Source organism: Macaca thibetana, chromosome 6, assembly GCF_024542745.1.
Source record: "Macaca thibetana thibetana isolate TM-01 chromosome 6, ASM2454274v1, whole genome shotgun sequence".
Lineage (NCBI taxonomy): Eukaryota > Metazoa > Chordata > Mammalia > Primates > Cercopithecidae > Macaca > Macaca thibetana.
In genome coordinates, this window is record NC_065583.1 from 82,705,251 (window position 1) to 82,718,901 (window position 13,651).

A 13,651-nucleotide genomic window follows, 5' to 3' on the forward strand; every position below is an offset into this window, starting at 1 on the left:
GATCAGCTGTTGCCTCTTACCCACTTCTTTTTACTTTCTGGAATCCAATGTCATTGTTATGATAAGACTTAATTTCTGATTTATTTCTCAACAGCTGTACTATTTTTTTTTTTCCTGTTTCTAGTGCTGACTATCTTTAGCTTCAACCACTACCCTGAAGTCATCTCCACTTAGACAGCTAACAATATGTAATTTTAAAATATGTAAAACCAAACTCAACCCTTTTACACTAATGACTAAAAGTTTTAAAAACTACGAGGCTGGGTGCAGTGGCTCACTCCTGTAATTTCAGCACTTCGGGAGGCCGAGGCAGGCAGATCACTTGAGATCAGGAGTCTGAAACCAGCCTGGTTAACCCGGTGAGACCCTATCTCTACTAAAAACACAAAAATCAGCTGGACATGGTGGTATGCGCCTGTAATCCTCACTACTCGGGAGGCTGAGGCAGGAGAATTGCTTGAACCCAGAAGGCAGAAGTTGCAGTGAGCCAAGATCACGCCCCTACAGCGTGGGCGACAGAGTGAGACTGCCTCAAAAAAAGAAAGTTTTAAAAACTAGGGTCTTTGATAAATGCATTCACGGCTTTCTGCCTAAGGCACTTTCTACTTACCTATTTCTGTTCTTTTTGCTTCACTTCAGTCACTCCTCTCAATACAAAGAAAATACTTCTTGATCTTTGCATTGTTGTCCATCTATTAAAAATGCTTATTTGTGATTTGTACAAAACTTGTTTCCTCAATTCAGGTTTCTTTCAGCTCAAATGTCATTTCAAGTCTTGAAATTAGTACCCTGCCCCATCGTTTTAAAAAATCCCTTATCTTGCATCTTCTAGCATTACCACTGCTTATATATTTGGTTCATTTGCCATTGACTGCTTCCCCACTAGAAGATAAGTTCCATTAGGGCAGGGACTTTATTTTGTTCACTGCTATATTCTCAGTACTTAATGCCTTGTATCAATTACATTGTTTTCATTTTTTTAGTGTCCTTCCCAGAAATGCTATGCCCTATAAATGGCCAGCATTACCAAACTTTTTGTCTTACCATTGTTAACCTGATTTGTTAGTATTGGAAACTATCGTATGCTTTACTGTTTCATGGATTACTTGAGTCTGTTTACTACCAGTTTTTAAACTTGACATAAAAATCACCAGAGGTACTTGAGAAACATAGAAAAACGTAAGCCTCATCTCTTGGAATTAAAACGGCAGGGAAATGCTCCAAGTAATGGGGTTTTAATATCTCTTTCATTGACCTGAATAATTCAGAGGTTAATTCCACTGTTATAAATAATACACTAATGCTTAAATGAAAACCTGGTTTCTGTAACTATATGGCTACTTAGGAAATATAATAGATACTTTGCAAAGAGATATGCAGAGACGTGGTATATATAAAATAGGAAAATGTAAAACATTTTGATTTGTCTATTGCTTTACCTTTCTTCTTCATTATTTTTAAAATTAGAAGTGGAGTCTTGCTATATTGCTCCAGACTGGTATCGAACTCCTGGGATCAAGGCAATCTTGCTGCCTCAGCCTCCCAAGTAGCTGGGATTACAGACACAAGCCACAATGACTGGGTTGTCTATTCCCTTATCTTTCGAAAAGAAATATATTTTTAGATAGTATCATGAGACACTATCTTTTTTAACGCACAAGAGCACAACTTGTAAAAACACTAAGAGAAATATGTTGTATTTCCAATGTTTTTAAAGTAAAATTGCAAAAACAAAAAACATCCCCTCTCTTGCTGTTACTTGCTATATTTTTCCCATTAAGAAATTTACATCATGTTTACCCAAGTTAAATTCACCTTCTCTAGGCATACATCATGATGAGTTTTGACAGATTATGCAGTTGTTGTAACCATCAGCGTACTTGAGATATAAAGTATTTCCATCTTATCAAGTAAGTTCTCTTTTGCTCCTTTCCCCTATACCAAGCCCTTGGCAATCACTGATTTGTTCCTATAGTTTTATTTTTCTCATAATGTCATATAAATGGAATCATATGTATGTTGCCCTTTGAGTTTGCCTTTTGCTTAGCAGGATGCTTTTGTAATTATCCATGATTTTGCATCTATCAGTAGTTCATTTCCTTTTATTGCTGAGTGATCCTCCTTTCCCAGGTTGGAGTGCAGTGGCACAATCATGGCTCACTGCAGCCTTGACCTTTTAAGTATGTCTGTGATTCATTTTGAGTTGATGTTTTCTATATTGTGTGGAACACAAAGAGTTGTGGGTTCTGTTACTATTTAAATATTATATATCCAATTTTTTCAGCACCATTTGTTAATAAGACTATCCTTTTTTCCACTACATTTCTTTCTTTTTATTTATTTATTTATTTATTTATTTATTTATTTATTTATTTATTTATTTCGAGACAGGGTCTCACTATATTGCCAGGCTGGTCTCAAACACCCATGCTCCAAGCCATCCTCCCACCTCAATCTTTCAAGTAGCTGGGACTACAGATGAATGCCACCTTGCCTGGCTTATTTGATTTTTATTGAAAATAAGCTGTCCATACATGTGTGAGTCTGTTTCTGGGCTTTCTATTCTGTCTCATTAATTTATATTTCTGTCCTTATGCCAACACCACACTATGGTGATTACTATAGTTTATAGTAAGCCATAAAATCAGGTAGTCGTGAATCCTATTTTGCTTTTTCAAAATTGTTTTGGCTTTCTGTTTATTTAATATTTTAAAAATTGGATCCCAGACCCGGCATGGTGGTTCATGACTGTAATCCCAGCACTTTGGGAGGCCGAGGCAGGCGGGTTGCAAGGTCAGGAGTTCGAGACCAGCCTGGTCAACATGGTGAAACCCCGTCTCTACTAAAAAAATACAAAAATTAGCCGGGCATGGTGGTGTGCGCATGTAATCCCAGCTACTCAGGAGGATGAGGCAGGAGACTTGCTTGAACCCGGGAGGCAGAGGTTGCAGTGAGCTGAGATCACGCCACTGCACTCCAGCCTGGGCGACAGCAAGACTCCAACTCAAAAAAAAAAAAAAAAAAAAAAAAAGGATCTTAATGAACTGCAATGTTTTGTTCTAAATTAGAAAACATGCTGGGATTTTGAGATTGCATTGTTTACATAATCAATTTGGGAAATACTGACAATTTAACAATATTGGGACTTTCAGCCCACGAACACAAAATATGTCTACATTATTTAGGTATTTTAATTTTTCTCATCAGCATATAGCAGTTTTTCAGTGTATACAATCTTGTAACATATATTGTTACATTTATCTTTGGTAAATTATATTTTTGTGCTATTTAAATTTTTTTTTTTTATTTTCAGTTTTTAAGTGCTCATGTTTTGGATTTGACCTTGTGTCCTTTGACCTTGTGTCCTCTGACCTTGTGTCCTCTGATCATGCTCACTGACTCATTGGGTCTAATAGTTTTGTTCCAGATTCTTTAAGATTTTCTGCATAAATGATCATGTCTTTAGTGAAAAGTTTTATTTGTACCTTAGATTCTTCTATGCACATGATCATGTCTGCAAATAAAAACAGCTTTACTTCCTCTTTGCAATCTGTATACTTTTTTTTCCTTGCTTTACTGCACTAGGTATGACCTCTTATACCATGTTGACATGGGGCAGAGGTGGAGAGTGGATATCCTGGCTTATCCTTTATCTTACAGTGGAAGCATTTAGCCTTTCTTCATTATTATCTTAGCATTAAGTTTTTTTAAATAGATGCCTTTTATCAGGCTTTGTAATTTACCTTGTATTCTTGGTTTTTAGAGAAGCTTTATCATAAATGTTGTCTACTGAGGTGATATGTTCTTTCACCTTAACTTTTAAATGTCTGTATGTTCCATAGTGATCTTTCCTTTTTTTTTTTGTTTCTGATATTAATTGTTTATCTTTTTTTCTTATTCAGCATAACTAGAGGTTTGCCAATTTTGTTGATAGTTTTAAAACCAGCTTTTGGTTTTTTTATTGCTTGTCTTTTTATAAAAATGTATTTTTAAAGGCTTATTTATTGAGAGATAGAGTCTTGCTTTGTTGCCCAGGCTGGAGTGTAGTGGTGCCATCATGGCTCACTGTAACCTTGAACTCCCGGGCTCAAGGGATCCTCCTACCTCAGCCTCCTAAGTAGCCAGGACTACAGGTATGCACCACCATGCCCAGCTAATTTTTTGTAGAGAAGGGGTCTCACATATTTCCCAGACTGGCTTTAACTCCTGGCCTCAAGCGATCCTCCTGCCTCAGCTTCCCAAACTGCTGGGATTATAGGCATAAGCCACTGTGCTCAGCCTAAAAGGCTTTATTTTTTTTAGAACAGTGTTAGGTTCATGGCAAAATTGAGAGGAAGGTACAGACATATACTCTCTAGTCTCCACACATATAACCTCCCCATAAGCAGAGTGCTACATTTGCTTACAATTGATGAATCTGTATTGACACATCATCACCCAAAGTCAGTAGTTCACTCTTGGTGGTGTATATTCTGTGGATTTGGTGTATAATGACATGTATCCTTCATTATAGTATCATACAGAGTATTTCCACTGCCCTAAAAATTCTGTGTCCCTCCTATTCATTCCTCTCTCCCTCAATCCCCTAACTTATGATAACCACTGATCCTTTTACTGTCTCCATAGTTTTTACCTTTCCAAGTGTCACAGTTAGAATCCTATGGCATGTAGCTAGCCTTTTCAGATTGGCTTCTTTCACTTAGTTATATGCATTTAAGTTTCCTCCATGTTTTTCATAACTTGGTAGCCCATTTTTTTCTTAGCACTGAGTAATATTCTGTTGTCTGGATGTACCATAGTTTTATATATCCCTTCACATACTGAAGGACAGATATCTCGACTGTCTTCAAGTTTTGGCAATTATGAATAAAGCTGCTATGAGCATCCATGTGCATATTTTTGTGGAGACATAAATTTTCAATTCGTTCGGGTAAATACCAAGGAGGGCAATTAGTGGATTACATGCTAAGAGTATGTTGACTTACGGAAGAACCTCTCAAACTGTCTTCCAAGTGGCTGTACTATTTTGCTTCCCACCAGCAGTAAATGAGAGTTTCTGTTCCACGTGTTTGTCAGAATTTTATGTTGTTAGTGTGCTGGACTATAGACATTCTAATGGGTGTTTAGTGTTATCTCACTTGTTTTGATATGCATTTCCTTGATGACATATAATATGGAACATCTTTTCATATGCTTACTTGCCATGTGTATATTTTCTTTGGTGAGGTGTTTGTTCAGGTCTTTAATCCCCCCTTTTTAAAAAATTGGGTATGTTTTCTTACTGTTGAGTTTTAAGCATTCTTTGAATATTTTGAATAACAGTCTTTTATCACATATGTCTTCAGCAAATATTTTCTCCTAGTCTGTGTCTTGTCTTCTCATTCTCTCGACAATGTCTTTCACAGAGTAAAAAAAAATAATAATAAAAAATAAACTAATTTTAATGAAGTCCAGTTTATTTTTTCTTTCATGGATTGTGCCTTTGGTGTCCTATAAAAAGGCCTTACCCTGTACAATACTGATAGATGCAGGAGGCAGATAAGGGTGCACAGGGCCTTGTCTGGGCATGACTGCAACAGACTGGGGGCCTGCATGTGCACTGGGAGAATGGGGTGGAGCCACCAGGGATTCACACCTTATGCAGGTGATGGAGCCTGCCGTTTCAGCTTGTGTGTGGTGGCCTGGTATTCAATCTGTGAGGTGGAGGCCTGTCGGCAGGACCACCTCTTTATTTGCCGAGAGCTTTCTTTTTGCCTACTCCTCACCCTTCAGTGTGCCTGTGTGCCTAATTTTTCCTCTTTGTAAGACAAGAACCCAGATTTTAGCTGAACTAAGGAACAAAAATTCTGCCTCATTTTGGTGGCCTGCTTGGAACTATGAGAAATGGTGAGTAAAATGTGGACAAAAAAATTTATTTCCCTGTCATTTCTGAGCCTTCTTGTCCTAAGACTTCTTCTGAAGGTAGAGGAAACTCTGCCCCCTAACCCCCGAGCCCTTGTTGCTCTTGGGGATCAGGAATATTGGTCTCGGTCCAACCCAGCCTTTTCTATGGCATTTCCCTTCTTTTCTGGGGGGACTGTAATGTCACCTATCTTTTCTTTTACAATATTGGGGGTGTTCCACTCCCACCCCAATGGCCACAGGTGCACGTGTGGGACAAATGGGTGAGTGGCGGCTCCCTGCCCCACTTCCCTCCCAGCTGGGGTGCATGGCAGTGTCCATTGCATGTGCATGCCATGTCCAGTGGCCATGGAGGGCAGGAATAAGCCACCAACACCGCCCAGCCCAAGGTGGCCTTGGAGGCCAGGGCCCTGTGTGGCCATCAGGACAGCATTTCTTGCTAAGTGCCCACAGAGTCTTCCCTTCCCCCATTCCCCCAGCCAAGGGCTCCAGCTTGGTCTAAGCTCCAGCTTGGTCTAAGCCCCAGGGAAGAAACAGCAATGAAAAGTTTCTCTTGGTTGGGTGTGGTGACTCATGCCTGTAATCCCAGCACTTTGGGAGGCCAAGGGAGGTGGATCACCTGAGCTCAGGAGTTGAAGACCAGCCTGGTCCACCTGGGGAAACCCAGTCTCTACTAAAAATACAAAAACTTAGCTGGGCGTGGTGGCCTGTGCCTGTAATCCCAGCCACTGGGGAGGCTGAGGCAGGAGAATTGCTTGAACCTGGGAGGCAGAGGTTGCAGTGAGCCAAGATCACACCATTGCACTCCAGCCTAGGCAACAAGAGTGAAACTCCGTCTCAAAAAAAAAAAAAAAAAAAATTATCTCCCTGTTGGAGAAACCTATTTGCATAAGAATAAGAGGTTCTTCCTTCAGGCATCTTTCCAGCCCTGCATTTAAGCTGTTTTTTTTTTTTTCTTTTCTCCACCCTGTCAGGAGTTAACAGTTTTTTGTTTTTGTTTTTCCTTTTAGAAGACGTTTTACAGGACCTCAATTCACAAGACATCCTTTTGTCTCCCTTGTTGGAGGAGGACTCAATTCTACAGCTTCACCTTAGCATTCAGCTTATGATAAGGAGTCCATGCAACCCCCTGAGGCAGGTCTTTTGTCCCAAACTCAATTCCAAGCTTCGACTTGAAGCCCTAGGAAAGAAAACGGTATCTGAGGGATTCAGAGGCAGACAATGACTGAAGTTAAAAGGCACAGTGCAGGTGAGCATGACTAATTGCTGCTGATTAAGCCAAGTCTCCCATTTCATGGATAAAGGTCATGCTAGTATCCCATGGCATAAATGAGGTCTAGGGAACTCAAGCTACTGACAGCAGGGGAGATAGGACATACATGGGTAAGAGAGGATAATCCTATCACCTAGGTCCCACTGTTAACATGGGTGAAAGCTGCTTTGACACTCATGGGCAGCACCCATGTGCTGGTGACCACCTGGTGGTGTGGTCACTGGGACTCAGGGATAAAAATAAAGAAAGAAGGATGCCTCCCTTTCTCTACCTCATGTACCTCAGGTATTCACTAGGAAGAGAAGGGAATCAGGGATGCCTCTCTCCCCTCTTTCTAGATGCACAGCCATTCATTTTCAGTCTGCACCTCTTTCAAATGCATACTGAGTCCTGGGGTTGCTTTGAAAAAATGCTGCCTTTTTCCTCCTCTGTCCTTTCTTTACAGATGGGTGGTTGTGTCCCCATGCTACAGGGCACTCCCCTCAGCTGTATCCTCCAAACTGGGAAAAGTTAATTTCCCAAGCCTTAAACTGGTTGGCTTGGGATTGAACTTGAGGGGTTGGAAGCCAGAAGCCTGACATGCTAGAAAAAGGATAAGAGTTTTTTTAAACCAGTCAGGCTTTTGGCCTCCCTGTCCCTGTGCAAATCAGTAAAGAGAATGATAAGGATCACTGTTTATATTCTCTTTAAAGTTTTAATTATGAAAAAGTATTTGTGAGGTTGGTCTTAAGCTGTAGCCAATCTGGTGTGCTTGGCATGTCTCTCTGTATGATTCTGTCAGAAATAGGGGTACCATAGGATGCAATGTGGGCCTAGGACTCCATAGGCCCACTGTTCAACGCAGTCTAGCAAACCGGTCAGTGGCAAACTTTGCTGCAGGTCTCCATCTTGTTTTACTTCCTTGAAAGGATGACCTGTAACCACATGGCAGTGCTTTCTTTTAGACTCTGCCATTTTACAACAGTGGCCTGGGTTCAATCCTGGCTTAGGTAAAGGGTCCTTTCTAGTTTGATATCTGCATGGCCTTTACCATTTGTTGATTCGCTCCCCCTTCATGAACCACCTTCAATTTTCCTTTCTCTGAGCACCTAGGAGATTACCTTTGGTAAAGTTCAAAAGCCAGAAATATTGGCTGCTTGGCATGGGCAAAGTCAGGTAATAAGGGATTTAAAAGGATTTTCTTAAAGAGCACTCAGCTTAATTAAAAGTGGATATCCAAGTTATAGGTATATTAGACCTTTATGTTTTTCTCCTCTTGGATCTTATTTTGTTGGAAAAAAGTTGTTTTCTCAGTTGACTAAATTCTTTTTCTCCATTTTTTTCTTGCCACCCTTAATGTATGCATGGGAGGCCCTAAGATAATTTTTGATGGCCTGGTAAAAACAGAAAAGGTGCCACTGCTTCCACTTTTGGAGAGACCTCTGTTTTCCTCATGGAGCTCCAGGAATTAGAGGCAGATGGATCCCTTTCAAAATCTGCTTTTGTCTTCCAGCTATACCTGTTTATTAGGTCTTAGAAACTGCATGCTTTCCTAGCCTTGCTCTTAAAGGGCCCCACTTAGAGGCCAATAGTCCAATAAGGAGATTGGTGAACAGAAAATCTTTTTTTTTTTTTTTTTTTTTTTTTGAGACAGAATCTCGCTCTGTCACCCTGGCTGGAGTGCAATGGCAAGATCTTGGCTCGCTGCAACCTCTACCTCCCAGGTTCAAGCAATTCTTCTGTCTCAGTCTCCTGAGTAGCTGGGACTACAGGCGCCCACCACCACGTCCAACTAATTTTTGTATTTTTAGTAGAGATGAGGTTTCACCATATTGGTCAGGCTGGTCTCAGACTCCTGACCTCAGGTGATTCACCCCCCTCAGCTTCCCAAAGTGCTGGGATTACAGGCGTGAGCCACCGCGCCTGGCTGGTAAACAGAAAATCTTGTAACTACTGGATCTGCTTCTGTTTGTCTGTGTGGTTATGTACGTGTTGCGTGTGATGTCTATAAAAAAGAGAGCTCTAATTAATTGGCATAAAGGAAAATGAGTACTTAGATCAAATATTTTTGAAAGAAAAATAAAAGCTATAATGCCTTTTAGTTCATGTGACATTAATCTTTGAGTAATGAAAACAGTCTTGGCTGGGCACAGTGGCTCACGCCTGTGATCCCAGCACTTTGGGAGGCCGAGGCGAGCGGATCACGAGGTTAGGAGATTGAGACCATCCTGGCTAACACGGTGAAACCCGATCTCTACTAAAAACACAAAAAATTAGCCGGCCGTGGTGGTGGGTGCCTGCAGTCCCAGTTACTCTGGAGGCTGGGGCAGCAGAGTGGCATAAACCTGGGAGGCGGAGCTTGCAGTTAGCCGAGATTGCACCACTGCACTCCAACCTGGGCAGCAGAGTGAGACTCTGTCTCAAAAAAAAAAAAAGTCTTAAAGATTATTGGTAAAATGCAGATGTAGTTAAAATGGAAGTAGGTGGTCTAAATTATGTGGGTCAGATACTAGATTTGCTAAATGTTTTAAAGTTGTAAACTGTTTCTTTGGCCTTTGAGAACTTGCCTGTTTTACAACATGGTAAGTCCTGCGTACATAGGCCTTAATCTCAGTAAATATTCATTAATCATGTAATCTTAGTAAAATATTATAAGAAGGCATGGAAATCTAAATTTTTGCCTATGGTAAAAGGATTGCTTTAAATTAGTTAAAATAAAGCTAAAGGTTTAAGAAAATTATGGAAGGATTGTAAAAATCTTGCAAAAGAAATTCTATGTGTAAACATTGACTAAATTCAGTAGTGTATTATATTGTTTTTCTGTAAATTCAGCATTGAAATAAAAGCATAACAAATTTCCCTTACGGCACGAATCTGCTCTTTAGCAAAATTTGTAAAGGGTTATAAAAGGTTATAAGAATCTTACCTCGTGGTCAAACTGCTTAAGATTGGATAGAATTGTCTAACTTTTCATTAGAAAATTGGGGTTGACATTAACAGTAAACTAATGTAAGGGCAAAATTTGGCTTTCTCTCCCATGTACAAGATTTTTGTGTAATAGTAAAGGATAATGAAAGATTTCTGTTTGCCTTGTGGATAGGCTGCCAAGGAAAAGAAAGAGAAAGCAGGAGACAAATTACTTGGAAAGCTAAATTTTCCCTCTTAATCAGTAAAGGTTTTTGCTTTGTTTTAAAATTTTTGAGTCATCATTTTGGCAAAATAAATAACTTCCATATGGTAATATGGAATTCTATTTCATAACATTAACGGGCTTCCCAAAATCAAATTTCAGCCTCAAGACTGTCTTTCCTGACCCCTACCTTTTCAGTGGTACAGAGGGCCCCTGGAACATTCAAAAGAGAGGTAAGCAGGATTATTTGACATGTTTAGGTATGTGTGATTGCCAATATGATGTTTAATCTTCTTCAGATTGTACTTTAGGAAATAATATTAACATTTGTTTCAGAATTGTATGAGATTTCTAAAATTCAATGACTGAGTATATGCTATCAATCACAATTAAGATTATTATGTTATTAGAAACCACAGAGATAACCAAATTTCTTTGTCAGTCATGTTTTGAGAGTAACTACCCTGGACATTTTGTTATTCACAGACAATTATTATCTTGTTTTGATCCTCTTCAAAACACAGTTTATAATCAGCTATAGAACCTGACAGGTGCTCTCAAATGCAAGTTTCTGATAACTTTGGGGAATGTGACAATGGAATAAAAAGAAGTACAGGACTCATGAAGAGCTGAAGTGTTCATGAATATCAAGCAAAGCAAGAGTAAACTGAATGGACTGACCTCATAGAAAACTGAAGTACTATTTTTTCATACCTTTGCTTGGAACATTCCTGATCCTTGTTTTGTTTTTCAGAGTCAAGGATATGTATTTTGAGCTATTTATGGCCTTTAATAATTGAGTAACGTATACTCCTGTGAACAAAATTTGGAGCATATTTGTTTTTTTCTCTGACTGGCTTCTTCAGGATTTGGAAACTTGTTATGAGTATTCTTGACTTATGGCAGTATAGTTGTTTGCATCAGTGCAGTAAGAATCCATTTTCTTTTGCAACAGGATGCAACTAGAGAAACTGGTTGTTTTACCAAGGCTTTGACTGGAAGGGTGTGCTTCCCTTTAAGGAATCAAGCTTGACTTGCAGAGCCGATAAAAGCCCCTTGGGAAAACTGACCTCATACCTTGTCTACACAGTCCCTGTACAGGGTTCCTAACCTATGGTGAGTAAAGAATGTCACTTTCTAACAGGTTGTGGAATGCCATGTTCTTGGGACCTCAAGAAGAATGGAGTTTACCCAACTCATAGATATTTGAGTGTACAAAGCCATGGCTGGGCTTGGCTTTCGAAAGTCCTATCTGAGATTCCTTGTGGAACAGAATTCCATCAAAGCCTATGTAGGCTGAGGCAGGAGAACAGGAGAATCGCTTGAACCTGGGAGGCAGAGGTTGCAGTAAGGCAAGGTCACACCACTGCATTCCAGCCTGGGCGACAAGAGCAAAACTCTGTCTCAAAAAAAAAAAAAAAAAAAAAAAAAAAAAAAAAAAAAAGGCCTATGTAAAAACAATTATTCTTGTTGCACTTTATGCAAGTAATCAAGCCAAGTATTAAGACTAAACTCTATTTTGCAAACAGCTCAGGCTTATCATGATTTGCTTTTAACTAATTGAAGATTGGAGAGAGAGAAATTATGTTTCGAAATTTATCATACATTTGTCATTAAATTCTAAACTCATTAGTTGTTTTTAAGTTTTTGCCTACATTTTAGACTAACCCTACTTGTTGCTGTGGACCAACCAGCAATCTCCGGCTGCAGCTCAGAAGGAACAAAAGGGATGGGTAATGTAAAAATCTAGATTAATATTTTAATTCTGAGTAATTATCCTGCAAATCCTACCAGGTGATGGGAGTAAATAGGTGCTCCTAACCTGGAGGTTTCTTTTTGGGAAAATAAGACCTATGGAGCTCACCAAAGCCAAGTCTCATGCACCCAAATCTTACCAGGCATGACTGTAGCCACCAGTTATCTGGGAGTGTTGGAAGTCTTGGGATTTTTGAGCTGTCTTTACCCTTTTTTGTTTAATTTTGCTACATGTTTTCTAATAACACAGTTTGTCTCTTCTTACCTTCAGGCCACTGAACTCCAAACGATCATGTAACGGGAACCTTAAACAATAGCCCCCTTTTACCAAGGACCCTTAGATAGGCCTCTGAGGGAGATCTGATTGCTGTCTTCCCAAAACAGTGCCCTCTGTCAGCAGGAAGCAGTTAAGATTGGTCTTTGTCCTTATCCTTATTCTAATGGCAGTTGAATGTACTTCTTTAGAGGAGGGAATGATCCATGAAGAAAGCAGATAAGGGAACCTGCCCAGGGCCTTGTCTAGGCATGCCCACGACAGACTGGGGCCCCGCTTGTGCGGGGTGAAGCCAATGGGGATTTGCACCTTATGCAGGGGGAGGAGCCTGGCCTCCTCAGCTCATGTGTGGTGGCCTAGTATTCAATCTGTGAGGTGGGAGCCTGTTGGCAGGACTCCCTTTTTGTTTGCTGAGAGCTTTCTTTTTGCCTAATAAATCAGCTCTCCTCTACCTTCAATGTGTCCTTGTGCCTAATTTTTTCCTGGTCATGAGATAAGAACTTGGATTTTAGCTGAACTAAGAAGCAAAAATCCTGCATCAATATGACAGACAAAAGAAAGCAAATTTTAAAAAAAAGCCAGGTGCAGTGGCTCATGCCTCTAATCCCACCACTTTGGGAGGCTGAGATGGGCAAATCACCTGAGGTCAGGAGTTTGAGATCAGCCTGGCCAACATGGTGAGACCCTGTCTCTACTAAAAATTAGCCGGGCAAGGTTAGCTGGGCAAGGTGGTGTGTGCCTGTAATCCCAGCTATTCAGGCAGCTGAAGCAGGAGAATCACTTGAACCTAGGAGGCAGAGGTTGCAGCGAGTGAAGATTGCTCACAAAAAAATGCATTTATCTCATTTATGTTTATTAAAAGAACAGATATGTTTAGTCTTCATCTTATTTTTTATTTATAATGCTTTATATTCTCTTTTACTTTATATATTATCTTTGATTTGCTCTCTTTTTCTCTGTGTATTTTTTTCTGATATCTGAAAGGTCTGTTTTTAGTTTTTATATCAGTTATTTTAATAAATTTTATACTTTTTAACTCTTTCTTGATTTATAAAATTCACATAGTGTCTAATGACTCTTTTTTATGAAATATAAAACATTTAGTAAACTATTCTCTGTCCCTCTCCCATATTTTCCCTCCTGATATTTTATTAACTAGCTTATATTGTTAATTTGTAAAGTTTTGCAACACATACATTGTATTCTACAATCAAAATGTCTACATTGGTAAATTTATTTCTATACATTTATTCAATATTCCCATTTTATCAAGATTTCTGTTTTTTTTTTTTTTTTTTTTTAATCTTTGAAATAATTTGTTTACTTTTGAACACATGCA